The sequence below is a fragment of the Camarhynchus parvulus genome, chromosome 2 (genome assembly GCF_901933205.1).
Source record: "Camarhynchus parvulus chromosome 2, STF_HiC, whole genome shotgun sequence".
Taxonomy (NCBI): Eukaryota; Metazoa; Chordata; class Aves; order Passeriformes; family Thraupidae; genus Camarhynchus; species Camarhynchus parvulus.
In genome coordinates, this window is record NC_044572.1 from 57,693,716 (window position 1) to 57,710,695 (window position 16,980).

Genomic DNA, 16,980 nt, shown 5'->3' on the forward strand with positions numbered 1-16,980 from the left:
TCAGATACATTCACGCTAATGGAAAAGGCAGTGTATTTTAAAACTGTTCATGCTTTACAATACTTATCAACCAAGAATTTGCTAAAATGAGGTCAAAAGTCTAGCGCAAATTAAGGAAAACTTCCAATTCACACTTTTAAACAGCAGAAATCATTCAAGAGTCAAGCAGACCTCTGACTGCTAAGATTGATGAATTTTCAGAATCCAACAGCACAATGGCCCAGCTGCAATGCAATAATGGTACTGCCAGCATCTCCTGTTTCCTGTAACACTCACCTTTGCCCGGGCTAGCCTTATTTCTCAGGTGTAACACCGCAACACGACAACACAAAAGTTATGTTTACACTGAGCATCAAGGCAATCATCTAGCTAGCAACCAAAGTCTGCAGTGTAAATTCCTCAGGCTCCTACAATCTAAAATGCACTATCTGTTTAGGGTCTCAGTCTTAGCCCTGATACCTCCCTCATTTCTTAATCCTTTCTACCATACACCCCAGGCAACCAGTTTCATATGTTCAGTGTTACCTGTTTTTACCTTCCATTCTCCTGCTCATTTTTCCTGCCCACCAAGTTTTGGCAAGCATGCAGGTGCTTAGGGCACAATTTTTATCAGAATCTGTTACTGCACTGTTGGTAAAACTCATCCAATGCACCACAAGTAGTTGTCATCCAGAATTTCTTAAGACCTTCTAGCCAATCCAAGTAAACAAGAAAGCAACTTTTCAACAAGCACAGGTGTTATTTTTATGCGTTAATTGAGTGCATAATGAATTATGAAACTGTGCAAGGCATTTGAATTTGTCTGACTGTATCTGGTTTATTTTAGTACTTGATCCATCTTCCTCTTGTTATAAAAACTTAACAAAATTGCAATGAAAGGGAATTCTCATTTATTTTCTCTCTGTAATTATTTATGCCAAATAAAAACAGCGGAGACAAAGCACAGCAGATGGAATCTTTTTCCCACATTTTTGCATAAACATTCAGGCTTAAGGAAGGACAAACAGAAGGAGAAATGCAACATCCTCCTAATCAAAAGCAATGCTTTAACCGCTCTTAAAGCTTCCCTTAAGCTTCCTTCACAGCTACATGCATGAACCAGAGTTAAAGCATTTCTCTTCAGAGATCTGCTCTGGTTATATTTCTCTACATATGATGCTGAAGTGAATGACAGCCACCCATTTTCCTTAGCATACAACATAGAAAGCAAATGAGCAGAGACCACTGCAAAACAAGCAAAGCTAACAACTCTATCTAAAGTTAAACCCATCTTTACCTAAAGAAAATTAAATCCTTTTGCAGGCTTTATGAAGAACGGCATGGCTGAACCTCAAGTTCTCTTAACAAGATATGTGAATTTAGCACTATGGACAAGGGCAAGGCTGGCCACATCATACAGATACATTTAGACCTTCAGCAGGACACACACAGAGTAACAGAAAAGGTACCTACTTAACCTGTCCAACGTTTCTCCTCAGCAAAACAGTTTTCAGACTGTGAACATAAGCCATCACATATGCCACTAAAGGATCTAACTTAGAAAGATATTATCCAGCACAGAGATTATTTTGACTGCTGACAAATTATTGTTACTGTTGTATTTCTAAAAACTATCGCTATTCAGCTACTTACTTCTACAATGTTGCTTGAGATACAAAACTAAGTTTAGTTCTTAGTAAATTACACTCCTCCATTTCAAAGAACCACTTCATAAATATCACCTCTTTATATAAACAAAGCATTTGTACACAGATACACAAACCTTTATCAGTAACAGATCCATTGCACCTTATTTCTTTCAAAAAGCATGTTCACCTGACAACACTTAAAAGTACACAAAAATTCTCTATTTAGCTAACTCTTAACTAGCTCCACGATATCCTGTAAAACCACCGTGTCACTTACACAAGGTTTTAACTATGAAGGTAAAAGCATAAATAAGGCATCCACAACATAGACGTGTACTGGTAAACTCTTATAATGCTTTTTTTCATTATGCCACTACTCTATTTGAGAGTTCCACTTTCTAAGTACTCATCCTAAGCTCTGCCAGGCTGCTGTCACTGGTAGATGACTAATCTGGACACAAACATTCTGCAGTTTCATACACAGGCAAGGATACAAGCCAGTGTCTAGAACCGCCTTCACAGGAGAAACTGAATGACACCAATTAAAGAACAACAAAAGAGGAGCCTCAGCTGTTTAGATTAGGTATTTTTTCATATTTTGCATGTATCAAAAAAAGACTTCAAATCACAGATCTTAAAAGACTGGAAGACAACAGCTGCTCTCCACAGTAGTCATACAATTAATTTACAGCTCCAAATAACATGCTGGGCCTGTCATCACTTAAGATTAGTTGAATACAGGTTCCACTACAATTGTAGAGCTTGCTTCGCCTCACTTCTTCATACGCTGTACATTGTATCCTCTCACCACCCCCACCCAGACCAGACTTTACTTGGAACTTCCACAGAACCCGTTCAAAATATTTTTGGAGAAGCCATGAGTAATGAAGATCCACTCCATGAAAGCGGATCAAAGATTGTACAGAAAGACCACTTCAAACTCCATTAAGATGGGGGACTTTGAGTACCACTCATAAATAAAAGTATCTAGAGAATCAACTATTGACAGGGACAGAATTAAATCTAAGAAAAACTGAGCTAACAGAGAGCAGAAAGCACTGTAAGATTTAGTAGTCACAAAGCACCTCTGATGAAAGAGAGGAAGATGATACAAGAGATGCAAAATCATGAGATGATTTTTTACTATAAGACACTTTACAAATTACATTGGTGGAATTCTTGAGAGATCCAAATATCCCTGCAGAGAAACTGAATCACCTACTAAATGGCTCTTTACTACCAAAGATGTCAAAAACTCAACAGTTGAAAATTCAGGCTACGTCAGTGCAAATTAGAAATATGACTTCCTTATGAAGAGACAATCAACCACATCAGGGACTGAAGGTAAATTCCCAAGAACAGCTGCAAATACTTCACATCCTCATGTCCACACATTAGACTGCCTTTAATACACAAGATCTATTTAGTCACATATCTCTGAAAGACGGACTTTTACCAAATCTAGGTTATTGCTCTTGGATAACTAACTCAATATAACCAATACATAAATCAAGTTAGACTGCCTAAAGATCCCTTATGTTCTTAAAATCTGCTACTTCACTTTTGTCTGAATCTATGAAAATAAACTAACCATTAAGTACAGATCTTTTGCAACCACCCACAGCCTGGTCCAAAATAAGAAGGGAAATACTTTGCTAAATCAGTAAGTTCTTTCACATCTATACATGCTTCTAAGATGAAATATTTGGGTACTACTCCTTCCAATACTCAAATCAGAAGAGACAGGCCAAAACAGGTTTGTAAATTAAACAGTGTCATCAACAATGGAAAAAAAAATTGTGAGCAAGACATCTTAGCATTTTCATTACTATGCAAGAATTTTCTTAGCATTGATCCATTTAAGAATTTGAACTAGGACTGCAACCCTCAGAGACTTAAGCAAAAACTGTTATCTCGTTGATTTTTTTAATTTCAAGTTTCTTTGTGCTCATTTTGTCAAATGCTCCCAATATATGAACACTGACACAGATGCATATTCCTGAGATTAGCCAAACTGAGCAAAAATTAACTTAATATGATTATTTTAAACAGTAACACTGCAGATTCATTTTTATCATTTCATCAGCTGTATAATGCATTGAACCTTTGAGCTGTAAACTCTTGGTTGCCACCTTTTGGGTTTCCAACCAGGACAAGGTAAACTCATACCTTGCATACAAATGCAGGACACTACGAGGCAGGAGAAGTTTGAGGAGGAAAAGAAAGAGGGAACCTTAAGACAACTAGCAAGAGTAAGAGCCTAAGCTTCTCCACAGCTGCCTCAGAGTCCAGAGTTAAGAATCCCTCTTAGCAGCAGCAAAGTGAATTGCCCATCCACTACATACAACAACTAACAACAAAGAAAAACTTCCCAACTGTTTTGATGGACATACCACTGTGAGCCAAGAAAACTTGAGCAGCACAGAATCAGTCTGTTCTGCTCCGCCAGCACTTGAGATAAACACCCACTCAGGAAGAGTGTCCTGAAACCTGAGCAGGAGATGCATACTTGTCCTGTAACAGTCCCTGGGACTTAAAGACCATATTTTTATAGGGATATTTTACCAGTAACATCCTTTCACTGTACAGATCTTTTCATCACTGTTCCAAAGTATCCCAAAAAACAGCCTACAATGGAATGGGAAATTCTTGCAATGCCCACCCCAAACTGCCCATACATGGGAGTAAAGTGATGCATTCACTCAGAAATGTCTTTTAGCTGAAGGTGTAGTTATTATTATGTATTTCTGAGGGGGGTTAGGCACATGAGGGGGATGAGATGAAGAAAGAGCTAGAACAGCTTACAGAAAACACTCAGGAAAAGGGAAAACAATGGGAAATACAGGAAAAACATTTTTTCCTGTACAACTGGAATACGAAATGAAAACTCAATTTAAAAATTTTAAAATATTACCTTAGATCTAAAAAAACTGTAAAAAGTAAATGGTCTGAAGAGAAAATTTTTCATATTAGGTTGATGTAGATTGTTTACCTGAGTTTTCAGCATTTAGTCAAGTTAGATGCATTTCAAAATCCCCCAAACCCAAGCCACTCTCATGTCCCAAGGGTAACTCTCAGAGAACAGTGGCAGTCTTACTTAAAGTTCTACAATTCCGATTGCTCTTACATGAGAATGAGAAAGTACACAGCTGGATAATGCACACACATACCAATGTATCCTTCTTAACATCAGCTTGATTTCTCTTTTGCACCACTCACAGTTCTTTATTTTCTTTAGAAGGAAAATGTTCTTTATTTTAGATCATAATATTTAGGGGCCATGCCCAAGTTATGGTTCCATTATACTGGACATAACACATTAGTAAAGGTCCCCGACCACAGCTTCCAGACATTATGGCAATACAAACAGTAAGCAAAATATTTCCTTTCAACTAACTGGCAGAGACTTCTAGAAGTACTTATGCCCACAGTAGTCATGCCAGTACGGCAGAGAAACAGTAGGTGTGGAAATTATATACCTGCATTTAATTTCAATTAGGCACAGCATAAAAATGGGTTTCAGGGGGGAGACAAAAACAAACTTTGCTGCTTGCTGAAGAGAATCCATTCCATTTATCCAAGCCTACAATCACTACGCATGTACAAATAAAAAAGGACATTACATCATTGAATGACTGACTATGCCACAGAATGACTGTTCTTGTAATATATGAAATATATACAAGATTATATATGTATATATATATGTAAATATATATGTAGAGATAGATGCTTGTGAGTATGGTCACATCTTCGAACCGGAGACCTACATCATTAAAGTTTGTAAAGCAAGAAAAACATCTGATTTTATTTTGTATTTTAGCTTATCACCTGAAAGCAAATTATCAAGGTTAAACATTGCACAGCTTATGAACTCTGAAGTGCTATGAGATATATTGAGTACAATTAATTGCTTTTACCTATAATGAGAATACTTACCTTAACATAAATCGACATAACTGACTGCCTCACTCCTTGAAAGACCCTTATTTTATTTTTTCAAATTAAGCTCAAGATACAAGAAGCAAAAATAGCTTCTACCAAAAATACCAATACCACTACCAAAAACCAAGTTAATATAAAAATGCCAAATATTAAAACCACTACAATCACAGTTGTCTCCAGAAAGTAACTGGAATGAATATATCTACTATAAAAATTAAATAAAAAGACATGCTTTTTCACCACAGTCAAGCCACAGATTAAATATGACACAGAAAGAACTACTTGCTGGATGTATATGTCCATTTATAAATATCTTTTCTTAGATTTACAAGGGTCAAGTGCAAGCATTACAGGAGATTCCTATGTGAACTTTATCTGCAATTTGATCTTTGCATGGCATGCTGTCTAAGCATTACGCTGTACTATAATTTAATACTGGACATACACTTCAGCAGTTACAAATGATACACTATTTAAAAGCATATAACTGTGACCCAGAAATGTACAAAGGCATTCAAAATACCATTTTATTTTGGACTGGGGAGATGAAAGGTCGAGTTGGGATAGGGGTCTTTAAAAACATAAAGAAGTGGCTCATCACTAAAGGATTAAAAAAATGGCCATTGCCATTAAAAAAAATGTTGTATAGGTTCGATAAACAGTGATGCTATTTTAAGCCTAAGACTATGAAAGTGTATAGGGGAAAAAAATCCATACCTTAATGTTTTACTATCATGCTAACCCTTTCCAACCCACCTAAAGCATACTATTTAATGATGCTAGCAGAGAAAACAGCAGGACGGCTCAGTAAAAGACAGTCTCACGTCATGTGCTTCATTTCAGGCTGGGGCTTTGGTTTGCTCCTCCTCTTTCTTTTCTTCAATAAACATGAGGGGTTATGCAACCCTCTGTAAAATCAAAAAAAAAAAACTGTCCCCTCCCAAACCTGCCCTGTGTAGAGCCTGCAAAACATTAACCGGGAAACTGGTTGTCAGCAGCATCTCCTACATGATTCCAAGCTGTCCGTGTTTAAGATGCTATTCACATGTGCGTTCGGCACCTTGTAGCATACATCCAACTTCCCCTTGGAATAATTTCACCAATGTACAAGAGCTTTTACCCAGGACTGGAGAAATATTTGCAACCGATGGTGATCTGGCAGAGGAGGGGCTGTATTTATTTTCAAACGAGCTAGCCGAGTTTACAGATAAAAACACAGGATTTTGTCTCGTCCTCGTTTTCCATCCCTGAGTACACGGCTGTATCCCTACGGGCATCACCCCGCAGGCGCTAAATGGTCTCCCACACCTGATGCTGGTTTTGTGGAGGACGCTATACAGCAGCGACTCTTGAAGACGAAGCCCCTCCAGCTACCACTTGGGGATTTCAAGAAAAAAAATAAAGAAAGAAAAGAAACGGCAAAAAATCTCTCCGCGTCGGTCTCCATAAAACGGGGCCGCTGCCTCTAAACGAGTGCATGAAGCAGCAGCAGCGTCGTCGTCAGTCGAGGCTTTGTTGTTGACTGCGGAGCATTTGGTGTGTGCGCGCAAGGTGGCTCCTTCCCTGCTCCTCCGGGAGCCTCCCGCGGGCGCAGCGCGGGGCTCGCCGGCTGCCCGCAGCCAGCCTCCAGCAGCGCCCAGCCACGGACCTGCTGCCGCCGGGAGCCGGGAAGCCGCCCGGGTCCCACGCTGGCTGCGGGGCTGCGCGTACCTCCTCGATGGCGATCGGGGGATGCGGCTGGCGGAGCCCATCCCCATGGCAGGGAAAGGCGCGCAGCTCCTCGCCAAGCCCCGCTTCCCGCCAGCTCCTGGTCCCCGGTTCCTGGAGGGGAGCGCAGAACATCGCGGGGACAGCACGGAGGTGAATCCCAAGGAGGGACGCGTCGCCGCCGCCCGCAGCCCCCCGCAGGCGTTACATAACGACGGCGGCGGCCGCGCCGGGCTGGGCTCGGGCGCGCCTCCGGTGGGGGCTGGCACCGGGAGGGGGCACCGGAGCCGCCAGACCCCCAGCAGCGCCTCCACCGCCCCCTCCCCTCGCGCCTTCGGTAGCAGAGCTGCGATCGATTAGCGACGCGATGGGAAAGAGGGAGCGGGCACGGGGCACAGCGCACGACACGCACCCCACCCCCCCACCCCCGGCGGAGCGGTGCTCGGCCGGCCCGGGAGCGGCGCCCGCACACTCACCGCCGGCTGCGGAGGGCAGCAGGTCTGGCGGCGCTGGCCGGGCTCCGTGCGGCGCGCTCGGCGGCAGCCGCGGGTGTCCGCAACCGGCGCGGCCGTTGCAGCGGCACCGCCCCCCGCGCGGGCATTGGCGGGCGCGCGGCGCCGCCCGCCCGCCGCGAGCGCCCATAGGCGGCGCGCGCCGTCCGGCCGGGGCCGCGCCCGGCCCCGTGGGGCGGCTGAGGGGCTGCGCGGCCGGCGCTGCCTTACATGGCCCGCTGGCGCGGCCGCGCTCCCGCCCACCCCGTTTCCCCCGTTATTCCTGCTATCCCCGTTTGCCCCGTCGCCCAAAACGCTCCGGCAGGTGCGCTGCGTCGGGCGGAGCCTCGCCCTGTTCGCGCATCCTGTGCCTCCCGCTGCCGATGCGTCGAGAGGTACCATTGTCCTCGGTGTTCTGCCTCGCCCTGGCAGGTTGGGGCCTGGGTGGCCGCTCGGCTGTGCTTGAAGCTGGGATCGTCGATGTAAATGAACACCGTGTGAAAGACTGGGCTGTGTGGTGCAGCGGGCGTTCAGTAAAAGCCTCACCTTCCCTCAGCTTGCCTCGGGCTGCCTGGGAGCAGCCCGAGGCCGGCACAGCGGAGAGGCGCAGCTACGAACCTACTCTACAGCAACCCCCTACAAAACCCTGGAGCACAGACACGGTCCAGGAGTCAGCAGGAATCTAGTCAGGCGTTATGCACCCTTATTTGTGAATTTATAACCAGAGTCCAATGACCCTGCAGAGCATCCTTGGTGGATTTTAACTTGATTTCTGCTGTGCTGGGATGAAGTTAAAACAACCTACCCACAGTTGTGAGGCAGGAGAGCAAAATGCTAATGTGCAATGGATTCTCAATTTTTCAAATGCAGGAGATATATATGGCTAATTTTTTGATTGGTTATATACCTATGCTTGCCTCAGGATACAGAACAGTTTACAAACTATTGTAAAATTAGCTTATAAACTCTGATTTCAGTAACTCAAGGCAATTATTGAAATGACCAAGAATGCCATAAATTAACTTGAAAGGACCCTTCATGTTAGGGTTGTGTTTGGCTGTAGTATGAGTGAAGGTTTTGTGGTAGTGTAAGGGCAAATGAAATTATGTTCTCTCATAAGAGCAAAATCCCTTCATCCCCTAGCCTGTATTAGTATTCAGTAGTGAAACTAAATGCATTCTTGGTAGGCACAGACATACAAACTCATTTCTGCAATATGTATGTGCATATACCCGTGGACAGCTACACAGATCAATACAACCAGAAACACTCAGCACTCACACATGCACGAACAGCACCAATGGCCTCATCTTGCTGCACTGTGGCTAATCAGGATGAAAGTGTATTATTAGGAAATATATGCTATGTATTATGTGGATTCCTCCAGTAGCTGGCCTTAGATACTCAGTCTACCCCTGGATCCACCATGTGCCCCACTGTTGTACCCTGGACATACGAGCTCCTAAGACTTGCAGTCCCACTGTAGTTGCTCTTCACTCATCACCCACAGACACACACCATGATCTGCTGAAAGCTGGATCTCTGATCTTCTCAGCTGCTGTACTTTCACAAATGAACACCTCTCCAAGGGCTGGTGTAGCCCTCCTCACTCACTTGCACCACGGTTCTCTCAGTAGCTGGGCTTAGACATGCAGTCCACCCAGTAACTGGCTGTGGATCCCAGGTCACCCAGTTACTGGCATCTGGACACACTATTCTCCACACCCCACAGTCCCACTCCAGCTGCTGGTACAGATTTCCTTGCACGCAGCAGCACATAAACATGCACACTGCTGATCTCTCCTGAGCAAACACCACCCAGTATCTTAGGCCCTCCTTCCAGCCTGGATCACTGTTGTCCCCAGCTTCTTCCTACACATGTACACGTACACAGAGACACATGCAGTCTCTCAGCTGACCTTCAGATTTTACATCCTCTCCATCAGTTGGCATGGACTTCTTGGTCCCTTTGGAGGTTACCTTCTCCAATTGCCCCACTTCTAGAGACATACTTCCTTCCCAAGCCTCTTAATCTCTTCTCCACCTGGTTTGGCTCGATATTTGCACTCTCACTTGGTCCAATTTCTTGCACCAGACACATATAATCCCTTATCTGTAGTGGAGTTTTTGGTGCTTGTTTTTACTCGCTCCAGTCTCTTCAGTTGATGATTCTGCTGATTTGCAAGCCCTATAATCCCTTGTCCAATTTCAGTTGCTGACTCTTAGACATCCATACAATCACATCCACACAGAACAGAGTCCACTCATTTAGGATAATAGCTAGAAATGGAATTTAGGAAGAATGCAGGACAACAGGTGATCATTGGGTGAGGGTCATGGCCAGACAAGCATACTGCCCAGCAACCTGTTTACACATGGGCAACTGCTTTTGTCCTCCTAGCCCTCTATGACCCATTTTCTCCAAGCCAAGATAAGCCCTCCCTTCCTCTGTCTTTAGTTTTGTCCCCTACACCAGCCAAAAGATATCGTGTGTAATCCTAAGATTCCCTAAATGTCAGGGGAGGTTCAGACTTGATAGTTGGAAACATTTCTTTACCAAGAAGATGATCATTCCCTGAAACAGGTCTTCTGTGGAGGTTACTGATGCCCTGTGCTGTCAGTGTGTGAGGCATTTGGAAAATGTCCCTAAAAACAGCTTTAACTTTGAATCAGCCCTGTCACAATCAGGCAGTTGGACTTGATGAACATTCTATTCTATTCTATTCTATTCTATTCTATTCTATTCTATTCTATTCTATTCTATTCTATTCTATTCTATTCCCTTGCATCCGCAGTGTGTGTTATACCCTCTAGATAGTGTTGCCTTTTGCCCAACCTGGAAATGAAACTCGAGATAATTTTAGTAAGGAGGTAATATAAAAGGGGAAATTTATTTTAAGGCTTTCAGAGGCATTTGCGGAAAGATGTCCACAAAAGCCCACCCACCCTCTCCCAGGGGTGAGTACATTTTTATAGGTTAGTATAATGGATAAAAAACACCAATTAGGAGGACAAGTGGTGATGCAATTCCCCCTTCCCCCTCACCAGGCCAAGCCCCTTCTCTGGAGCCCCCTTTCAGCACTAGTTGTACTTTGTCCATGCAATATATCTGGAAGAGTGGTTCTGAGCCTTGGTTCCCAGGAAGAACAAAGATAGCATAGATCCTTGTACCCCCCAGGGCTTAGACCTCTGGAATTTGTTTTGTCTTTCTGCTTAGGGAAAAGCCATGGAAAATCACTGGGAAAACTAGGTACTAATACAATAGGTGACACACTTACAAATATATGTGTGAAGAATACAGACAACATGTGAAATAAAAAAAGGCAAAACTCAAATGCCATCAATTGTATCCCTGACTTCAACCCCTAAGTTTGTCTGGAAGGCCTATCCAGACTCATCTGGTGTGTTTCAGACCTGGATGATGACCATCAGTTCTCTTTTGTGACACTCCTGAGATTGGGACAAGGAATCTTTTTTCTGAGCTCCCCATAAACATGAAGGTTCCTGTATTTGATATTGTTCTTCTGTGCCAAATTTAGAGTGTGGACATGAGCTTTTTATCAAAGAACCTAACAACACTTAATTTCTGGTCACACTTTGAAGACCCTATATTCTCAGATGGAGAAGATTTTAGAGATTTAATTTAGCAATTTAATTTAATGGAATTTAGTAATTTAGTTCTTGGTCCTGGAGTCATGCTATTGAAAATGTGGCATCATGAAGTTTTGGCAAAGACAAATGAGTCACAGAACTAAATCAGTGATATCTCAGGGCATATATGTGATGCCAACCTAATCCACACTGTCCTCCTTTCCACCCTTCAGTTCACAGTCTACCAAGTAGCTCCCTCTTGAGTGGCCAGGATAGAGATGAGACAAAATGTTGGAGCCTTTGTTTCATTCTCTCAACCCGGTGCTTGTTGTTCAAGATGCTTGTCTTTTATACCTCCCAAACTAATTTTTAGAAAATTCAAGTATAAAATCACAAAAACCCATTTTTGGATTATCCATATTTGGGTTACATGCCAAGGTTTTGGTAGCAAGCAGGCTACAGGGGTGGCTTCTGTGAGAAGATACCCAAAGCTGCCCCTGTGCCAGAAGGAGTCAGCTCCAGCTGGCACTGACAGACCCACTGCTGGCCAAAGCTGAGCTGCTGGTGGCAGCTCACAGTGACAGTATATTTAACAAGGGGGAAAAAGTGCTGCACAACAGCAGCCAATGGGTGAGAGAATGGTACAGACAACTCTTCAGACCCTAAGGTCTGGAGGGGAAGAAGGAGGAGGAGAAGGTGCTCCAGGCACTGGAGGAGAGATTCCCCTGCAGCCTGTGGTGCAGCCCCTGGTAAGGCAGCTCTGCCCCTGCAGCCTGTGGAGCAGACATCCACCATGCAGCCTGTGGAGCATCCTATGTCCAAGCAGGTGGATGCTCCCTGAAGGAACCTGTGAACCAAAGAAGAAAAAGCCCACCCTTGAGCTGGCCTCTGACAACACCTGTGACCCCATGGAGAGGAGCCCATGATGAAATAGGTTTTCTGGCAGGATCTGTGACTCCATCTGGGAACCCACACTGCAGCAGTCTGTTCCTGAAGGACTGCACCCTGTGGAAAAGACCCACACTGGAGCAGTTAATGAAGAACTGCAGCCCATGGCAAGGATCGGCGTTGTATAATTTTGTGAAAGACTGTCTCCCATGGGAGGCACCCCATGCTGAGGGAAGAGCATGAGGAGGAAGAGAGAAAGCATTTAATAACTGACCTGAACCTCTATTCTCCATCCACTGTTCAGGAGGAGGAAGAGAGTCAGGAGGAAGAAGAAGTCAAGAGTGAAGTTGAACTCTGGAAGGAAGGACAAGTGGGAGGAATGTGTTTTAAGATTTTGTTTTTATTTCATATTATCCTACTTTTGATTTGCAATAAATTAAATTAATTTACCCACACTGAGTCTGTTTGGCCCAAGACAGTTATTACTGAGTCATATCCTTACCCTTATCTTGAACTGCGAGCCTTCTGTCACATCTCCTGTTGAGGCAGGGAAGTGATAGTGGGATTGGTGAGTGCCTTGCAGGCTAGCCAAGGTCAACCCAGCATATTTTCATACTATCTTAATAAAGTAATGTAACTTTGGTTCATCTTAACCCTGTATGGAAATTATCTTCTTCCATATTTCAAAGCAAATTTGGTGCTTCTTCTTTGCATTTATTTTAATTTTTATCTTGATAACACTGTCATTGGGTCCTATGTGTGTGCCTTGGACATTTTTCAGAAAATGAAATAATGTGAATGCCATCATGTACATTGTGGATTTCCACAGCACTCAGTACACTTACGTTACATAATACAATTGCACTGTTACAAATAATTCCTTAGAGTTCCCAGAAGCCCTCTCTCATCCTTGCACAAAGAGTGATTTTTCTCAGTCCAGAGAAGAATCTATTCAGTTGTACACTGATGAGACAGTAGTGCTCTGCCACAGAACAGGGCCTTGCAGAAAATCTGGAGAGTAGTCCAACCCCTAATTATCTCAGTCTCCTCAGGAAGTCTATTCTCTCACAAGAGAAAAGACCCTTGACCACAACCTGGAGATCTCACTGTCTTATCCTAAGATTAGCTGCATTTCCCCAGGAGGCTAGTTCACAGTACAGCTGTGTTTGTAGGCTGTTGGTGAGGATGAAGGATACCATCTTTTCTTCTCAGCACAAGCCAATTTTGTGCGGTCCCATGAGACCTGACCTGATGATTTTTCAGCGTGACATAGCATTTAAATTCTATTTTGCTCTTCCAAACGCACTAAATGACTGATCAAATGTCATTGTCTCTGACATACTTTCGTTAAATACTCCCAAGTTACTGCAGCAGCAGTAGATATCCTTTGAACCCAGAAATGGAGCAGAGGACAGGCACTGCCTATAATCTGGGTCCCACTGGGACTTTCAGAGTACAAAATTCCTACAAGCTGCTGTTTAAGGATGAACTTTCTTGCCTCTGGTCTGGTGGCAACAGACATCTTTCTACAGAGAGTAGAAAACTTGCTCTACCTTCTCCCTTTCCAGAGCTACACAATAAAGCACAACCAGATTTCATGTTGAATTCAAGAATATTACTGATTTTAATTAACACTGCAAGAAGAACACAAATCTATTCAAAATAAAACTGTACATCTTTCCCTGCTTCATTCTCTCCATCAACTAACATGCCACTTCTTCTGTTTCAAGACAAAGTCTTCTGGGAGGGATGCAGATCTCTTTCCTGCATTTGACACAGCTTCTTTTCAAGCTTCTATGCTTACTACCCATTTCTGTTATTTTATGTCTAGCCTCATATGAATTCTGTTCAAAGGTTTTGTTATTTAAAATTTTTTTGCTATATCTTCTTTCCTTGCCTGGTTCTCCACAAGACACAGAATTCTTTCCTGCTTAGACAGCTTCTTTGGTAATACATTAAGCCAGTTCCACCAGAGTTGGAAAACTTTGTGGGCAACATTAGTTCCCAGATTGAGAGAATGTGATGAATGGTGACAAAATGTCAGATTACATAAATCTTATGTTACTCAGTGAATCAGAAGACACATCCTGTCTTGAGCCAGAACTGGTAAAGAGTAAATAAAAGGATTTCTTGAGCCATCAGGCCTGGGTGGGGAAATGTATCACCAAGATCACATAATTATTATTAAAGGTCACTTTAGTTCACTTGTAAATTTCAAGTATGATAAATTTGAATCAAAAATCTGTGTGAATGAAAGAGCATTAATTTGGTTGAAACTTCCATCAAAATTATGGAATAATTCTGAAATGCCTAGTAGTCAGTACATTTAGAAAAATAGACATTGTTCAGATTTTTGCTTGTTTCCTTTTTTCCACTTCTTGGAATAGTTACAGAAACTGAAAATCCATCAAGCCTACTCATCTTGTGAGTATTATGTACAGCTTTCCAAGTTATACCAATAGTCATAAATAATGTCATTTGTATATCTAAGTGCAACATACATATTGTCAATATGTCATACCATGTTACACACAGTCAGCTTATGTACAACTACGTGTATAGTCATAGTCACTTTACAGGAGGGCAAAACTAGCTGCCTGCCAGATACCCACTAGCAGTGCAAATGTATTTCTAGATATATGAAATTTCAAAGAATATTTAATTGCATGAAGAGTGTGGCAGAAGTTCAAATTGGTAGCCAAGCATAAAGAGCCATTCTCATACACAGAAAGTTTGATTTAGGACATTCTGTATTTTGCTATATGCAGGCCTGTAACTTTGTACAGAAGCTAATCTGATTATATTTAAGGTGTCAGGGCTGCTAATCACTTTTACTGAAATATAAATTATTGATAAAATCATGCAGATCTGGAAGCCAGACTGCAGGAGATGTGCACATGTATTAATGAAATAACTTGATCACTCTAACAGTACAGAGCATAGTCCTACAAATGACTGACCATGATAAAATTTTCATTGCCAAGCCTTCCATCAAAAATTGTAATGAAAAGTTAAGTTGTAATCAGAGCTTCAGAAGCTTTCTGAAAGAAACACCCTTTCTCACTTAGTCTTCTCTGTTGCACATATACCCTTTTTGGGAGAACTCATCCATCACATGATCTTTCTCTCAGATGGAATGCTGTTCCAACTTCTCTTATATTCACTTCCCCAATGCCCTTCCAAAAAGTTAAAAATTAACAGAAAGTAGGACAATGCAGAGCAGTTGTAGGAAAGGATAAACTTTGCAGTACATCCAGTGCTTTGGATCATGATTTAAGAAGCATGGATTCCAGCAGTGCATTTTGTACAGGCTTTCCATTAAGAAGCTATCAACATTTTCAGTTTCTCTCTTCACCTGTTTTGCTCACATAAATCGGGGATAGTCCATTTTGCAGTAAGGAATCTGAGCAACATAGAATATTGTAACACAAAGTCCTTACTTAAAGGAAAAAGAATCTTATTAGGGAAGCATTCAGAGATGTAAGGGTTAGAGGTTGTAAGGACAAGACAGATTCTTCATCCACTGAATATCAACTCTATGTGAAGTGACACTGTAGTTAAAGGTGCTGACTTTGTAGTTAAAGACAACACATTCAAAAGCCAATACCACTGAGCCATTTCTAAATATCTATATTGCATATAATTTCTTACAATAGACAAAGACTGAAGTACTTACTGAAGCCTTAGTAATTCTCTGATTTCTTTCTTCCTCAGTTAATCATTGAAAAACATTTTGTTGTCCCTTTTTGGTGGTTTATTCAATTTATCATGTACAGTCCCCTTTTCACTCTATCTTTGTTAACATTATATACTCTTTTCAAAGCCCTAAAATACTCTTAGGGAGGCATATAAATCACACTTCTCTTTTTGACAGGAGGGGAAATGGCCAGGAAGTGGAACTGCTGAGAGGGTAAGCTTCAGTAAAGCCTAATACCTAAGATTCAGCATTGCAGTTAAGATGGTAAAAAAGCTTGATGGAATTTATATGGAAATGGCCATGCCATGCTGTTTCTGTAGTGCAAGGCTTTCTCAGCACTGCTTTGCCTTACATGACCTACATTCTCAAATACTTCAGGAGGAACTGGGAAAGTCAAAATGAAAGAGGAAAACTTTAGCAAGACTGACCACAGAGCAGAAGCTTTCTGAAGAGGTACTTGCAGCAGTTAGCTGCTGGAATCTGAGACGCTGAGTATTTTTTTGTTCAGTTTAGCTTTAATTACTTTGTGTCAGCAGATAACAAAATATATGAAGCATTGCTCAAAGTCACCTATTTGTTCTTCTCAAATGCTGCTGACTGCCCCCAGCACTAGATTTCACAAGTATTTTCTTTGTGTGAAAGTTAGAATTCTTTTACTGTGACATTTTGTAGCAGACAACTGTTAACAAGTGTTCATTGATTAGAAAATGAATTGATAAGAGATGTAGATTTGTGTTAAAACTAAGGGATTATTATCCAAGCAGCTACCACATATCATCTTATTTCTTGTCTAGAGAAAATAACATGAGCCTATCCAACAAACTTATTTGTGCTACTTTTTTTTTCTACTGGTGTTAAGACAAACAGATCTTTGTCAGAGCTCATCTGATCAGGGTGAATATGTACTGGCACCATAGATGGATTTATTGAAGTTCAACATAAAATCAACAAGTGAAGTTCTAGCCCCATTAAATTTAAGACCTTTATCATTAACATAAAAGGAGGTAGCATTTGATTTGCAATTCCCTTACTT

The 16,980-nt window shown here is 42.1% G+C and overlaps 1 protein-coding gene across 1 annotated transcript in view; it reads right to left on the reverse strand.

Moving 5' to 3' along the window:
- The window catches only part of TPPP (tubulin polymerization promoting protein), a 62,569-nt gene extending 54,721 nt beyond the window's left edge, over positions 1-7,848 (reverse strand). The window contains exon 1 of the mRNA XM_030971307.1: positions 7,757-7,848. The gene's annotated coding sequence lies outside the window, so the exon portion shown is untranslated. The remainder of the gene's footprint in view (positions 1-7,756) is intronic.
- Between the last annotated feature and the right edge of the window lie 9,132 nt (positions 7,849-16,980).